Genomic DNA, 16987 nt, shown 5'->3' on the forward strand with positions numbered 1-16987 from the left:
TGCGTTGTGCTCCTGCGACGCTGCGAAGCTTCTCCAACAACGTGCTGCTTTCTCTTTACTTAATTGTTGTCGGTATTTTACTTCTAAGCATTTCTATACTTTCATTTACAATATCCTTTTCGAACTACCAGTGGATTGCCCAACGAAAGCACTCGACGAGTGCGGGCCTTGGAGTAGCAGTCGATGAAAGTTCTGAACCAAGTAAAACAATTCTTGTTAGCGTTGTGATTCTACTTTTCCGCCGCTTACTCTACGAACATTTTCGATCGATATTCACCCCCCCTCTGTCGATTTTCATGATCCAACAAGTGATATCAGAGCAGGTACTGCTCTGATTTGTTGTAACCATCAATTAGACAAGGGGGTGAAATTCTTTTTCAATTTTTTTTCAATTTTCAGTTTTACGTTATAATCCAAACTGGTATCGTTACCTTTTTGGAAATTTTCTCGTAGCAATTATTCTGAATTGGTGCAACACTAATTCAGTCTTAGATACTTTTTATTTAAATATCGCACTACTAATTCAAGATCAAGTCTTGGGACTCCTCTGTTCAGTTTGTGTGTGCAAGGTAAAAAATGTCTCAAATCGAAGGCTTCAGCATAGTTCGTCCTCCTCTGTTCAATGGAGACGACTTCCCCTACTGGAAGAAGCGAATGGAGGTCTACTTGAAGACCGACTTCGGCCTATGTTTTAGCGTCACCAGAGGCTACAAGGCGCCGGTCGACAACTCCAGAAATCCACTAGAACCGGAATAGTGGACTCCGGACATGAAAAAGAAATCCTCAACGGACTTCAAAGCTCTCAACACACTGCAATGTGGGTTGATGAGGGAAGAACTGAACTGAGTGGGTCCACACCAAAATGCGAAGGAATTATAGGACAAGCTGGTAGAACTACACGAAGGAACGAGCGACGCCAAGGTAACTAAGCGTGATCTCCTTCTAAATAAATTATTCAATATTAAAATGCAAGAAGGAGAAACGACAAATCAACTTCATGCAAGGATCAAAGACATCCTCAACGGACTTCACGTGATAGGCCACCAGATGAAGAATCGCGACTTAATTAGGTATGCATTAAACACGTTTCCACAAAATACATTGTGGGCATCCATCGTGGATGCCTACAAGATTTCAAAGAACCTTTCTAAATTAAAATTAGACGAGTTATTTTGCGAACTTGAATTACACGAGCAGACTAACAGTAAAATCAAGAAAGGTATCGGTTTGTTTGTAGGTCCCTCCAATGAAAGGACAAAAATCAAGCTTGAACCTGAAGATGAGTCTGACCAAGATTCTGAAGATGAAGAGTACTTCGTGAACCTGGTAAGGAAGATGTTCACTAGGAGGAAGAAGAACTTCAACAAAAGGGGCTTGTAGAAGATCAACTCCTCGATTGAACCAAGGAACGTGACTTGATTCGGGTGTAATAAGAAAGGCCACTACAAGAACGAGTGTCCGAAATTAAAGAGCGACAAGTCGAAAACAACCAAGAAGAAGGCTCTCAAAGCAACCTGGGACGACGCATCTTTAGAAGAATCAGAGGCGGAAGATCAAAAGCATCAAAGCTACCGCGTGTTGATGACTCGCGAAGAAGAATCGAAGGACGAATCGGAAGACGGGTCCGAACCCGAATCAAGCCACGAGTCCGTACTCGTTTCCAAAGGTCTCGAAGAGGTATACCGTAGCTTAAATAAGAATTTTTTTAAAATTATTGCTTGTTTAGATAAAAAATTAATTGATGAAAATAAATTGCTCCTTAAGGAAAACTAAAACCTCAAGGAACAAATCACAAATTCTAATCCAACTCAAGACCTAACATTTGAGGAGGAAAATTCAACACTAAAAATAGAAATTAATAAATTAAAAGGACTTTTAGAAAAATTTACAACAAGATCTAAAAATTTAGATCTTATTTTAAATAGTCAAAAAGTCGTCTACAATAAAACCGGACTTGGCTACAAATCAAGTTTAAATAAAACATTTAAATCACTAATAACCCAATACAAACAACAAACTAAAGCTTGAGTTCCAAAAGCGTGCTTAACCACGCAAGTAGGAATTAACCAATATTACATACCCAAAGATAAAATATACTATATAAAATCTGATAAACCAAATCAAAACTCAAAACACAAACCTAGACTAACTAAATCAAAATTGAAATATTTTAAAACTCACCAAAAACTAGACTATCATCAAATTAAATATAATTATAAAAGTAACAGACATAAACCTAGAACTAAAACTTGAAAATATAGGCCAATAATTTAGGGGGAAGCTCCAGAATAGCTGGCACCTCCAAAACTAACCTACCCGACAGGGTAACCAAAAACTAACCTACCCAGCAGGGTAATTAGGACTAGTTTAAAAGGATAACAGTTTAACTTGACCAACAATACTGGTGAAGTTTTGGATGATAGTACGTTAGGAAAACTTTGTCTATTCATGTCTAGGAAGATATGGCTTCGACATGGTGCATTTGGCTTAGTGGAACTAACTGAAGTTACCCTTTACGGATCCTAACCAGTTAGACCAAGGTTTTCTATTAAGTTCAGTGGATAGGACTATTTGGAAAACTTTGAAGGCATGGTTACTCTAATGATGTCCAAGTGACTCACCATAGCCCAGAAGTTTATCCAAAGAATGTCTATTTGTTGAGCCCAAAGCTAAACCTGAATCTAACACAAAGTTAAACTAAACCCTAAAAATCGAATTCATCTCATAAAATTATAGGATTCTCTTATTGAAAATTTAGATCAGGTGAGATGACTAAGGACCAAAATCATGAATCAAATTAAATTAAATTGAATTAAATTAAATTAAAACTAAAAATTTAATTTCAGATTAACTTTAAAATTTGCTTAAAATTAATTTAACTTAAAATTTAATTTAGTAATTATCTTAAATATTTTTTTAAAAAAAATATTTTAACTTAAAAATTATTTTAACTTAAAAATTATTTTAACCAAAAAAATTATTTTAACTTAAAAATTATTTTAACTTAAAAATTATTTTAAACTTAAAAAGTTATTTTAAAAAAATTATTTTAAAAAATATATTTTAAAAATTATTTTAACTTAAAAATTATTATAAAAATTATTTTAACTTAAAAATTTATTTTAAAAATTATTTTAAAAATTATTCTTAACCAAACAATTAAAATCATTTCAAGTAACTCAGACTAACCCTAACTCCTACCTATTGTAGGAAACCAAGTGGATCTTGGACAGTGATTGCTCCAAACATATGATTAGAGATCACCCCAAATTCACTCAACTTATCTATAAAAGTTTAGGAAGACTTGCCTTTGGGAACAATGACAAACTCAAGGTAATCGACATAGGTAATATTGAACTAAAAACTAACTTTATTATTACAAATGTGTTACTTGTTGAAAATTTCAAGTACAACCTGTAGGGGATCGGTGGCCGGCTAGAAGGGGGGTTGGATAGCTAGGTCACCCCCAACTTCTTTTCTTCTCTACAAAAGATTAGTGCACACGCGGAAATACAACTAACTAATGAAAACAATAAAGAAAGAATACCAAATCGCTAACAAGCTCGATGTAACGTGATTCGGAGATTGCTTGCTCCTACTCCACGGCGTGTCCTTGAGGTGGACGAGCCCTTGATCCTTTGGTGGATCAATCCCCGGCAATCTCCGGCTAGAGCTTTCTCCTTCTCGGTGGAGCAAACCTCTCACAAAGGATCTCTTCCTCTTTACAATGATGAACTTAGGTTTAGGAGGAAGAGAGTAGGCTTGGAAGCTTTGGGCAATGACAAGGAGTTATTCAACAAGCATGAGTAACCTCCTTCAAGCCCCAAAGCTTCCTTTAAATACGAGAAGAGAGTTGATCATCATATCAACTCATCTCGGCACCAGTCGACTGGCAAAACCATCAGTCGACTGGTGTTACCGTTAGAGGTAGCCAATGACTACTTTGCAGCACCAACGGTCAATTACCAGTCGACTGCTAAAACATGCAATCGACTGGTACAGTCGACTGCTAAAACATTCAGTCGACTGATACATACTGATCGAACGAACAGAACCATTCTGTTCGCGCCCAGTCGACTGCGCGGTCGACTGCACCAGTCGACTACTAAAACATGTAGTCGACTGCTACAGTACTGCTACAATACTGCTACAGTAACGCTACAGTAAAACCCTAAAAATTCAGTTTTACTCCGAGTATAATTTCTCATGCACTCGTACCCTCACCCTTACGACTCATTTGACACTTCCTTTGCAGCTTTAACTTCTTGCCTTCAAGCTTACTTCCTTTGGCTCTCATCCCTCGGATGCATTCAAGCCCGCGGCTCGTCCCCAATGCCATCCTTTGCGTATGCCTCGAAGTCGCTTCTCTCGGCCCTTGTCCTCACTGCCTTGTCCACGGTCCCTCAGATGCTCCATCCTTCACCGAACCCGAAGCCATCAACTTGAGTCACATGTGTATCCTGCAAACCTGCACAACTCAAATACACATATCAAATATAAGGGTGAACCTAACTTAAACTCTTTGACACATATCAAAACCATGATCGTACCGATCAAACCTAGGTCGATTGCACCAACACAACCTTCTCAATATTAGTCAACTATGTGACACTGGATATAAGATTAGGTTCCTATCTTCAGAATTCTTAATCAAGCTCTTAGATAGCCCTACAATAATTCAAAAAGGGTTTAGAAGAGTCAACATCTATGCAACTAACCTAACCACTTCTTCATTTAAGTGTTATTTAACACAAAAAGAAGAAACTTGGTTATGACATAGAAGATTGTCACACACAAACTTCATAAATATAAGCAAATTAAATGGATTAGTTAGAGGATTACCAAAATTACCTAACTTAGACTCAATAATCTGTAATGTTTGTCAATAAGGAAAGCAAACAAAATCCACTCATAAACCAACTAATCAACTTCAAACAAACTCTATACTAGAACTTTTACACTTAGACTTATTTGACTCTCATGGGGTCAAATCCATAAATAGAAGTTTATATTGTCTAGTAATAATAAACGACTATTCCAGGTTCACATAGATAACATTCTTAAAAAATAAGGATGAAACTTTTGAAACCTTTACAAATTTTTGCAAGCAAGTTGAAAATGAAAATGACCTTAAAATTAAAAGAATTAGAAGTGACAATGGGGGTGAATTTAAAAAATCATAATTTTAATAAATTTTGTCTTGAAAATAGATATCATCATGAATTTTCGTGTCCTAAAACACCTCAACAAAATGGAATTGTAGAAAGAAAAAATAGAACTCTACTTGAAGCCTATAGAACAATGCTAAATGAATATAATCTACCTAAGTACTTTTGGGCAGAAGCTGTTAGTACAGCTTATTATGTGCAAAATAGAATAGCACTAAATAAAACACGTAACAAAACTTTCTTCGAAATATATTATAATAAACAACACAATGTAAAACATTTTAAAGTATTTGGGTGTCCAACCTTCATACTAAACACAAGAGAACACTTAGAAAAATTCACTTCTAAAATAGAAAATGGAATTTTTATAGGATATTCACTGAATAGTAGGGGTTAAAAAAATACAATAAGGTTACACTAAGAATTGAAGAAACCACCAATGTAAAATTTGAGAAATCTAAACAAAATCTAGAACAAACCCAACTTTAGCCAATAGAGTTTATTCAAGGTAACAATAATCAAGAAGGAACCAATCAATATCATGAAGAGGAAGACGAATCCTAAGAGAATCAACCTCCTAGAACTATAAGAGTCAACCTAAATCATCTAATTGATCAAATAATTGGTGATCCAGACCTAAGGGTTCAGACTATGTCATCCTTTAGAAACCTAAGTCAAATATCTCTGATTTCAAAGATCGAACCCAAAACCATAGCTGAATCTTTACTTGACCCAGACTGGGTCATAGCCATGTAAGACGAACTAGCTCAATTTGAAAGAAATGAAGTTTGAAAGTTAATACCACCTCCCAAAAATAAGAAGATAATAGAAACAAAATGGGTGTTTAGAAATAAATTAAGCGAAACTGGAGAAATTACTAGAAACAAAGCTAGGCTAGTTGCTAAGGGGTTTAGTCAAGTGGAGGGACTTAACTATGATGAAACTTATGCCCCCAATAGCTAGATTAGAGTCCATTAGAATGTTATTCAATTATGCAGCCCATAAAGGGTTCAGGCTGTATCAAATGGATGTCAAATCGGCCTTTCTAAATGGACTAATAATATAAGAATTCTATATCAGACAGTCGCTTGGATTTGAAAGTCTAGACCACCCTGACTATGTTTTTAAGCTAAAGAAAGTCTTATAAAGACTTAAGCAAGTACCTAGGGCATGATATGAAAGATTAACATCTTTCCTAATATCAAAAAGGTTTAACCAAGATCAAATCAACCCAACCCTATTTGTTAAATTAGTAAAAGAGGATATTTTTATAGCCCAAATCTATGTAGATGATATAATCTTTGGTTCAACTAACTCAGAATTCCTAGAAGAATTTATGAATCTAATGGAACAAGAATTTGAAATGAGTCTAGTAGATAAATTAACTTACTTTTTAGGGCTACAAATCAAACAAACAAATGAGGGTAATTAGATTTATCAAAAAAAATACACCAAAGATTTACTAAAAAAATTTGGGATGGAAAATACTAAAGAAATAAAGACACCTATGGCAGTTAACACAATTTTAGATGGTGATCCTAATGGAAAACCAATTGACTTAAAGTACTATAGGAGTGCCATAGGTAACCTACTGTATTTAACTATAAGTCGACCCGATATTTTATTTGCAGTTAGTATGTGTGCTAGATATCAAACCTGTTCTAAAAAATCTCATTTGACTCAAATCAAAAGAATCTTTAGATATCTTAAAGGAACGCCAAATGTAGGAATTTGGTATCTTAGAACTAGCAATTTTGAGTTAATAGGCTATTCTGACTCAGATTATGCTAGGTGTAAATTAGATCGCAAAAGCACAAGTGGTGGATGTCAACTACTAGGTTCATCACTTGTCATCTGGTTTAGTAGAAAGCAACACTGTGTTGCTCTATCTACAACTGAATCATAGTATATAGCTATAGGAGAGTGTGTCGCATAATTACTATAAAAGATGCACGCCTTAAAAGATTTTAATTTAGATCTTATAAATGTAAAAGTATTAATTGATAATATTAGCTCAATTAACTTAACAAAAAATTCTGTGCATCATTCAAGAACCAAACACATTGAAATTAGACACCACTTTATCAGGGATCATGTCACTAAAGGAGACATTGAACTCAAATATATTGAGTCCAAGTCTAATCTAGCTAACATATTTACAAAACCCCTCCCTGAAAGTGAGTTTAGCAGTCTACGTCGGAAATTAGGAATGTGTTTAATAGACTAGGATTTCTTTTAAAATTGTTTTCAAAAATGTTCTTTTTAAATTTTAGGATAAAACATTTATGTTTTCAAAATTTTTTATTTTTAGAATTTTTGAAAATCAGATTTAGCCTTAAAATAGATCAATCCCTTAGAAAGCATACTCCTATAGATCTAAGATTTAAGCATCTCACCAACACATTAGTGCTAAATTGTTTGTGTATTTCTAAACTTAGAAAGGGGTGAGATGCATAGACAGATTGTCTAGACTTAAGATACTTATTTCAGTGCATCAACATAAGCCTAGGCGTTAAATACAAAACACATATCAATCAAGTTAAGTTATTCAGTCCAGTCAAACACTAACTGATTACAATTGACTTAACCTAACTAACCAAGTGAAAGATACTATCCTCTGATAGTCAGTAAGTAACTAATTGGATAGATAGTTTTTTTTTATGTCAGGTTCAGGGGAAGAATTAATTCAAATTTCTCTTATTTTATTTTCCTTTATTGAAAATATTTTGCAAAATTAGTTTTGAAAAATATTTTTTTAAAGACTTATTCTTTTTACATCTACGTTTGAAAAATATTAACTTTTATAAACTAAGTTTTTGAAAATTGGATTTTACAAACTCAGTTTTGAAAATTGGAAATTGGATTTTGTTGACTTTGAAAATCAGAGCTTGTAAACTTACCTTTTATAATCTAAAGATGAATTTTATACAAATTTATTTTTGAAAATTTATATAAAACTAATTCTTTTAGAACTTAATACTTGAAAATTACTATAAATTTAAAAATTATCTTTTTGGATGTTACAAACTTAACTTTAAAATTTTATAAAATTGGCTTTATTTATCTTACTTTTTGAAAATTAGCCTCTATACAACTTATGTTTGAAAATTATCTTTAAATTTGCCTTTCATTTGCAAGCTTATTTTGAAAGTTAAGTTGATTTTAAACCTAAGTTAGTTATTTTTCAAAACTTAAAAGAAAAATTTTTACGCAAAATTTTTAAAAATTTCTACTTTAAACTCCTCAAAGTCAATCTGATTTTATTTCGGATTCTCTATTACATTATTTTCCTTAACCGCTTATTTTTCTCCTATGTTCTTTTTTGATGAATGTCAAAAAGGGAGAGTTAGGTGGTTTAAGTTAATTAGCAATGAAAAATTATCAAAAATAAAACAAAACTAACTTAACATCATTGCTTGTAAGTGCTTATTTATTGCATATTTTTTTACTAACTTAATCAGATTGTCATTGCATCAAAAAAGGGGAGATTGTTGGTGCGGTTAACACTAACAATCTAACTCTGTTTTGATGAATGACAAAGTAGATTAAGTTAGTTTCATTATAATCTAATGCTTTGACCAAGTGTGCAGGAGAAGCCCAGCTAGGTCGACAGGCCGACCGGATAGCTGGTACGAAGTTCAGACAGGTCGACGGGCCAACCGGATGTCTGGCACAAAGCCCAACCAAGTCGACGGGCCGATCAGATAGCTGGCACGAAGTCCAGACAGGTCGACGGGCTGACCAGATGTCTGACACGAAGTCCGGCTAGGTCGACGGGCTGACCTGATAGTTGGCACGAAGTCCAGACGGGTCGAAGGGCTGATCGGACGTCTGGCAGGTATGTTAAGGTAAGTCACTGGAGGGGAGTGACTGTGAGGACGCGCTCCCGGGAAGGGAATTTAGGCCCCGATCCAACTTAGAACCATTTCAGAACTCTAAGTTGAGATCTTGACTAGATTCCGGTCTCGGTGAGACGGAATCTAATTAATACTCTGTTTGATTATTATAATTGTGCTAACACTTTTTTTTGCAGGATAATATAATTTGCATTGTGCTTCGGACTAACGTTTTCTTGCAGGGAGTTGAAGTTGCTGGAAAATGGGGTTCGGGCGCCCGGAAGGGATCCGGACGCTCGGAATGCAAACTCTATCACTTCGTCGCTTCGCCACGTGGAGCTCTCTGGTTGGCTGGGCTACGTTAGAGTCCAGGCACCCGGAAGGGATCCGAGCACCCGGAGCCTCCTATAAGGAGGGTGAGCCCTGGAGAAAAATACAATTCACTATAACGTCTTCCAACGCTTGCTCTACTACGCTGTGCTCCTACGACGTTGTGAAGCTTCTCCGACAACTTGCTGCTTTGTCTTTACTTAATTGTTGTCGGTATTTTACTTGTAAGCATTTCTGTACTTTCATTTGTAATATCCTTTTCGAACTACTAGTGAATTGTCCAACGAAAGCACTCGACGAGTGCGGGCCCTGGAGTAGGAGTCGATGAAAACTCCGAACCAAGTAAAACGGTTCTTGTTAGTATTGTGATTCTACTTTTTCGTTGCTTACTCTACGAGCGTTTTCGATCGATATTCACCCTCCCTCCCCCCCCCTTATTGATTTTCACGATCCAACAAATACTCCTTACTCCAACTTCACGTTGCAAATGATTTATACTCTATTTTAACTTTGAATTCATGTCCTATCAACAAAACAAGCAAAGGACAGTTCTCCGAATCAAAAAAGTAAAAATAACGAAATCATATATTGATCCGGTAGTAAGGAGGGGGGACCCCCCCTTTAAGCAGAGTCAACGCCATGTGGAGGTTGAAAGGTAAAAGGTCAACCAGGGGTTTGTCCGAGTGGATAAAGATTGGGGTGACCGGTCGAACGTTCCGAACGGAAGTAAAGACACCCCGGCGGGGAGTCGGGGTTCCGATGCTCATGTTGAACAAGGTTGTATGGCCGAGCGGGTAGCTCGCTCGGCCGAAGGCATAAAGTAGTAATATTACGAACAGTCTCCACAGAGCACACAACCGGGAATCTCCCGAGCGGACTAGCACATACGACCGGCCGTACGTGAGGGGACTGCCGACCGGCTGGACGCTCGGAATGGGGTAAGAAGAGACAAAAGGACAAGGGAACATCTTCTGACAGCGGGTATGTTCAACGACCAGGCCATACGCAGGATCTTACGACAGAGGGTCCCGCTGTCCCATCAAAGATGTGCTCGGACTGTAGCAGTATGGTGTCAGGTAAGCTCTTCTAAAAAGTCTATACTGAGGTATGGTTAGAGGACACGTATTCGCCTCGGTATGTGTGTGTGAACCTCTTCACAGCTCTATATAAGGAGCCTCACACTTCGCCGGAGGTACGCGATCTCATACATTCGAAGCCACCTCTTAGTTTCCTCTTGTCTGACTTGAGCGTCGGAGGGTCGTCGCCGGGAACCCCTTCCCGGCCCGACTTCCTTGCAGGTTCGCCGGACGTCCATACGATCGGTCGTAGATCTACGTCAGCAATTTGGAGAGTGCCACGTTCCCAACGTCCGTTGATTCAGCGTTCGGACAGGATCAATTTGGCGCCGTCTGTGGGAACGCACCTGCATCCGAGCGGAAGCAATGGACGAAGCTGGACGACCGCATACGGTGATGCTCTCTACGGAGGAGCTCGACGCTCTGATCGAGACAAGAGCAGCTAAGCTTGTGGAACAAAAATAGAAGGCACAAGTCGAGCGGATGGAACAGCAAGCGACGTCCGCATCGGGAGGCCGAGCGGAAGCACCCGCGGCCACGGTTCCGTTTCATCGGGCCCTATTCCGCACGCTTCCTGAAGCCACAGCAGTTAATCGTGATCGAGGTTCTTCATCAGACGAAGTGCCAATACGAGACAACAGAAAAGGCAAGGCCCCCCGAGCAGACGCCTCCCCCGAGCGGATCAACCGACAATTTTCAGAGGTCATCCTGCGGGACCCTCTACCAAAGCACTATGTGCCCCCGGCGATCGGTGAGTACAACGGAACCACCGACCCGGATGATCATCTGGGTAAGTTCGACAACACAGCTACCCTTCATCAATACACAGATGGAGTAAAGTGCCGGGTGTTCCTTACTACCCTCTCGGGATCGGCACAACGGTGGTTCCGGAGGCTGCCGGACGGATCCATTACAAGTTTCAAGGAGTTCTGCACAGCTTTCCTCCACCATTTCGCAAGCAGTCGTCATTATCAGAAGACAAGTGTCAGCCTGTTCGCCATCAAGCAAGAACCCAGAGAGCCGCTCAGAGCATATATACGACGATTCAACCAGGTGGCCATGGATATTCCAACGGCCACCTCAGAAACGATTATGAATGCGTTCACGCAAGGCCTCGTGGACGGGGACTTCTTCCGCTCGCTCATTCGGAAGCCGCCCCGAGACTATGATCATATGTTACACCGGGCCAATGAATACATTAATGTGGAGGAAACCCAAGCGGCCCGAAGGAAGGAAGCTCCAACCGAGCGGGTGCCCACTGCCGAGCGGAAGCCGCACACTACTCATCAGCCGCCCAGAGGACCGCGAGCTGAAGCAGTCCTCCCCCAGCAACATACAAGATCCCACGCCATTCAAGAAGTATCGGCCGAGCGACCCAAACCTAAAAATAAGGTATGGACCCCAATGTTTTGCTCATTTCACCGGACGGACACGCATAATACAAGAGATTGCCGGAGCCTTCCCCTGATCGCCCACCCCGTGCCCCCGGGTGGCCACCGTCGATCACCATCATCCGACAGGAGACAACGACATCATAAGGCTGATCGGCGGATACCCGACAGGCGACAGCATCAGTCTCCCGAACGACATTACCCCCAAAAGCACGAGGACAATCCCCGGGTGTCTAGGGAGCGGCCTAGGCCGTCCGCTCGGGAAGAAGAAAATAGAAGTAACACTTCCCGAGGCGAAATCAGCATCATCACTCGGGGGCTGACCGGAGGTGACTCCAATAGAGCAAGGAAGGCGAGCGTCAGACAGCTTCAGATCCATGCAGTCGGCTGCAGCCAAGAACAGGCGAGCGGTCCCGAAATCAGTTTCAGACCTAGGGACTTGGAGGGAGTCGAAGTGCCACATGACGACGCTCTCCTCATCAAAGCGGTAATAGCTAACTATACTATTCACCGCATTTTCATCGATACAGGAAGCTCAGTCAATATTATATTCAAGAAGGCCTTCGACCAACTGTAAATAGATCGAGCCGAGCTGCTGCCCATGACAACCCCCCTCTACGGGTTTACGGGCAATGAAGTTCTGCCGGTCGGACAGGTCCGACTGGCTATTTCGCTGGGAGAGGAGCCGCTCAGAAGGACGAGGACTGCAAACTTCGTCGTTGTCGACTCTCCCTCAGCCTACAATGTTATCTTGGGGCGACCGGTGCTCAGTGAGTTCCGAGCGGCCGTCTCCACCTTCCACCAGAAAATCAAGTTCCCGGTGGAAGATAAAGTGGGAGAAGTACGAGGAGACCAGCTGGCAGCTCGGCGATGCTACGTCGAGATGGTTCGTGCTGAAGCTAATTCTGTCACGCCCCCAAAGGAGTCTCTGCCAGACAAAAATCCGGCAGCATCTCCCCTGTACCGGTGACAATCTGAAGCAACCATACAAGCAAAATACATCAGCCACATGCGGCTGAAATATTTATGCACAAAAGGAACACAACCACGCAGTTAATATTCACAGCCTACCCGGCTGGACAAAAGAAATGAAAACAATTATGCAACTAATATGTAGCCCACACGGCTATGACAAAAACACAACGGAAAGTCGAAGAGGAAACCCACAAATACAAAAGTCCACAAAAAACACATCACAGCTATGAAGTCCGTAGTACAAATATCAAAACATAATCAGTACTCAAAATACAACGAATACGAAATGTGGATAAGGAGAAACAAAACCAAAACTCATCCCTCGGATATGACACGGGAAATGGGACCGGCTGGCAATATGCTCCAAGCATCTCCATATCATCTATCTACTGCCTAAAAATCAAAATGGTATAGACGGGGTGGTGAGTACAGGTAACTCAGCGGGTAATGGATAGAATAAAGCATGGTTTGCATAATAAATAGGAATCAAGAATACAGTCTCCTAAGTAAAGAATAGAATCATGCTGTCAAAGGTATAGTACATCTAACTATATCTAATACAACAATGGTATATGAATGAACCTGACATAATAAACGCACATAACATAAATGTACATACCCGAAAAGAATCAATACCATGATACCATGATCCGTAAACTCACCGAGTCAACAACACCTGTGCAATACATATACGACTGCAAATATATGTAATGTAAATGACATGTATGCGGCATGGCATCCATATGCAGCATACATAGCTCAATCAAATGCAACAATACACAATCACATGCGACTAATATCTAGTAAGCACGTATGCAAAAATATCCCCACCGATGCATCGTGCATCATATGCAAAAGTGCATGCATGCTCCATGGTCACCCCCGCCACCTCTCTAAACACCACGACCCCTATATGGCCGAGAGGCTTGGGTCTGTGACGACTGTACTACCCTCCAGCCCACAATAGAGTGGTCGAGGCGGACAATCCGCTAGTAGCTACCTAGCTACTAGCATCAGGGTCCCTGACTGCTCACAATGCCGGATCTCACAAAAACCTAGTGACCGGGTGGCACAACAGGACGAGCGGCAACTACTCCAGCTACCACTACCCATGAGTGGCCGAGTGTGCGGCGCTAAAACAAACCAACTGATGACTCTCTCAACCACAAGGGAGACAATGGTCATCAGATGCAATGAATGATGAACATGATATATATATATATAATCATCATCCATGCAACAACCCCAAACCTGCTAAACACCCCCAATAACCACGACATACGTAACTACACATATTACTATTCAAATGTAATGTTAATCATGTAAAACCCGTAACAAATACCAATCACTATCTAGACAGGTATAGACCACAAATACCCAATACAGTCATCCCTACAACACTCTACAAGTGTATATACAATAGAGTTCCAGATAACAAGGATAGAGACTGTAACGAATTGAACTAGATCATATCAAGGATCAAGCAAAAGAGACAAGCAGGAAAACAACAAATAATCAGATTTAAGGAATGCAACCTACTTATCCAAATATAACCATGCTTTTAAAGTTCAAAGAACTAAATAGAAATTAAGGAAGAAATACCCGCCTCGATATATCCCGCAATCAACAGAACCACCACGTCACGCGACTCGTCCAGATCAAGATCCTGTGTCACACATACAATTCATATAATATGTAACTAAATATGTGTACACTACAAATAGGTGAATTACCTAAAAATAAATAGCCAACTAAGAAGTAACAGCTAGCTGCGATTACTACTTCTTTCCACGTGTAGGTTTAAATTAAGTTACAACCCAGCTAAATATATCAAAAAATTTAAATTCCCATTAGGTTCTTAATTATCTCTAATCCTTCCATTATCACCTAACAAGAATGTAAAGCTAAACATCATGGAATTCCATTTCGGATCCAGGTTAGTCTACATTTACAATCTCTGATCATTCAACCTAACCAATCTTATCCCCCTGATAGCTAATCTTGATCAACACAGACCACAAAGATCCCAGCAACCACAGCATACTCAAATCTTCTAGCAACTACATAGAACAATTCCTAATTCCTATTGTTTCCATCATTTATCTAGATCAAGGAGTACACAGTACATACTGCCCTTAATGTTCGATTAAGATAACCGAGCAAGAAATCAATAATATATCAATCTCCTACGAGCAGTAAACTACACCTAGCATCTTCACTGATCGGATCAAGAACAGAACAATAGGAAACCACTAAAAATTCTGTGAACAACAATAACCAATTGATTCCCTTACCTCTACTTCTTCAATTGCCGGAGATTATCACAGATCCGGTGGAGGAAACGACCCAATCAAGCTGTGGTGGCCGGAATCACCACACAACCTTCTGCTTCCCAGAAAGATCACCAGCATCGATTCCCAAAAGACGGATTAGGGTTTCAAACTTCACGATCAACAAGGAAAACCAAACCTCTTACCTCAAGATCGCAGCTAGGGCACGATCGGTCTTGTTCTTGCTAACGAACAGAGAAGAGATCGAGAAGGGACAATGGTTGTTACCTCTTCTACTCGGCCGACGCTGCCTAGATCCAACGCTGACGCCCTCGATTTCCTCCCGACAGCCGGCGAAAACCACCGATTGAGATCTGTCGCCATTGTTCACCGAGATCAGAGAAGAGGAAAGGGATCGGGGAGAAAGAGGGTTCGGCTCTACTAACCTCTCTTCCCTTCGACACTCCAAGATCCGCTCCTCGCAGGCGACACCGAGGGAAGAAGAAATCGCCGGTCTAGGTCGCGTGAAGCCCGAAGTCGCGCGGAGCAGAGGATGAATAGAGGAGAAGTCGGGGGAAAATATGAAGGCTTCGATGCTTTATAGCAAGGTTAATCCAACCCTTAGGTTAGCTTAATTAAAACCTAAGTCTAACCTTAATCAATTCCCACTTAATTTGGGTATTCTAAACCTGCCTTTATCTAGCCCCGTCGATGTATCCCCCAAAATGAGTCATATGGACTCCGTTTAACTCCAGAAAAATTTCTAAAAATTCCTAAAATTTCCTTAAGGTTATTCCGCGATAACCCTAACAATAATTTCGCATATATTACAAATTCCGCTCGAAAGGCGCCACGGATCGAGGTAAACGCCATAACCGAAAAACCACCTGTTGGTGCAATATCCCTTAGGTCAAGGTTGACCAAGCTTGAGTCTTGGTTTGAATTTCGATGTTTGACAATGAAAGTTTGATTGTAAAAGAGTCAAGTAGGTCAAGGTTGACTGAATACTTGACTATGGAAATCCTGGTGAGTGAAGCCAGGTGGAAGTCCTAGTGAGTGAAGCTAGGCAGATGAAAAATCCTAGTGAGTGGAGCTAGGTGAAAATCCTGGTGAGTGAAGCCAGGTGAAAGTCCTAGTGAGTGAAGCTAGGCAGAAGGAAATCCTGATGAGTGAAGCCAGGTGAAAGTCCTAGTGAGTGAAGCTAGGCAGATGGAAAATCCTAGTGAGTGGAGCTAGGTGGAAGTCCTGGTGAGTGAAGCCAGGCAAGGGAAAATCCAGATGGATCAAGAATGATCGGACATTTGGTATTGGGAAGTCCAAGTAAGTCAAAGGATTGACTGGATACTTGGCATGAGGAAATCCAGATGGGTCAAGGTTGACCAGACATCTGGTGGAAGTCCAAGTAGGTCAAGGGAGTGACCGGATACTTGGCACGAAGAAAAAAGTCCAAGTAGGTCAAAGGGATTGACCGGACACTTGGGGGGAGTCCTGGCAGGTCAAGGGAGTGACCAGATGCTGGGCATGATGTACCAACAGGTCAAGGTTGACCGAATGTTGGTTTGAGAGGCTTGGGACTTGGTTTTGGGTAAAAACCAAGATCTGGATCGATCAGTGGATCGATCCAAGAGCTGGATCGATCAGTGGTACGATCCAGGTTTTTCCCAGCGAACAGAGAGCCTCTGGATCGATCAGTGAATCGATCCAGAGGTCCCAATCGATCAGCCGATCGATTGGGACGCTGCTGGTTCGCGCGATAAGCGCTAGATCGATCCGTGGATCGATCCAGGCATTTTCCCAGAGCACAGAGGCGCTCTAGATCGATCTGTATATCGATCCAAAGCCTCCCCGATCGATTGGGAACTTTCGAATCGATCGGGATCCGACCGTTACGTCGTATTTGAGCTGCAGGCGTGCGATGGCTGCGGCACAACTTCAACCGAT

Source organism: Zingiber officinale, chromosome 2A (genome assembly GCF_018446385.1).
Source record: "Zingiber officinale cultivar Zhangliang chromosome 2A, Zo_v1.1, whole genome shotgun sequence".
Lineage (NCBI taxonomy): Eukaryota > Viridiplantae > Streptophyta > Magnoliopsida > Zingiberales > Zingiberaceae > Zingiber > Zingiber officinale.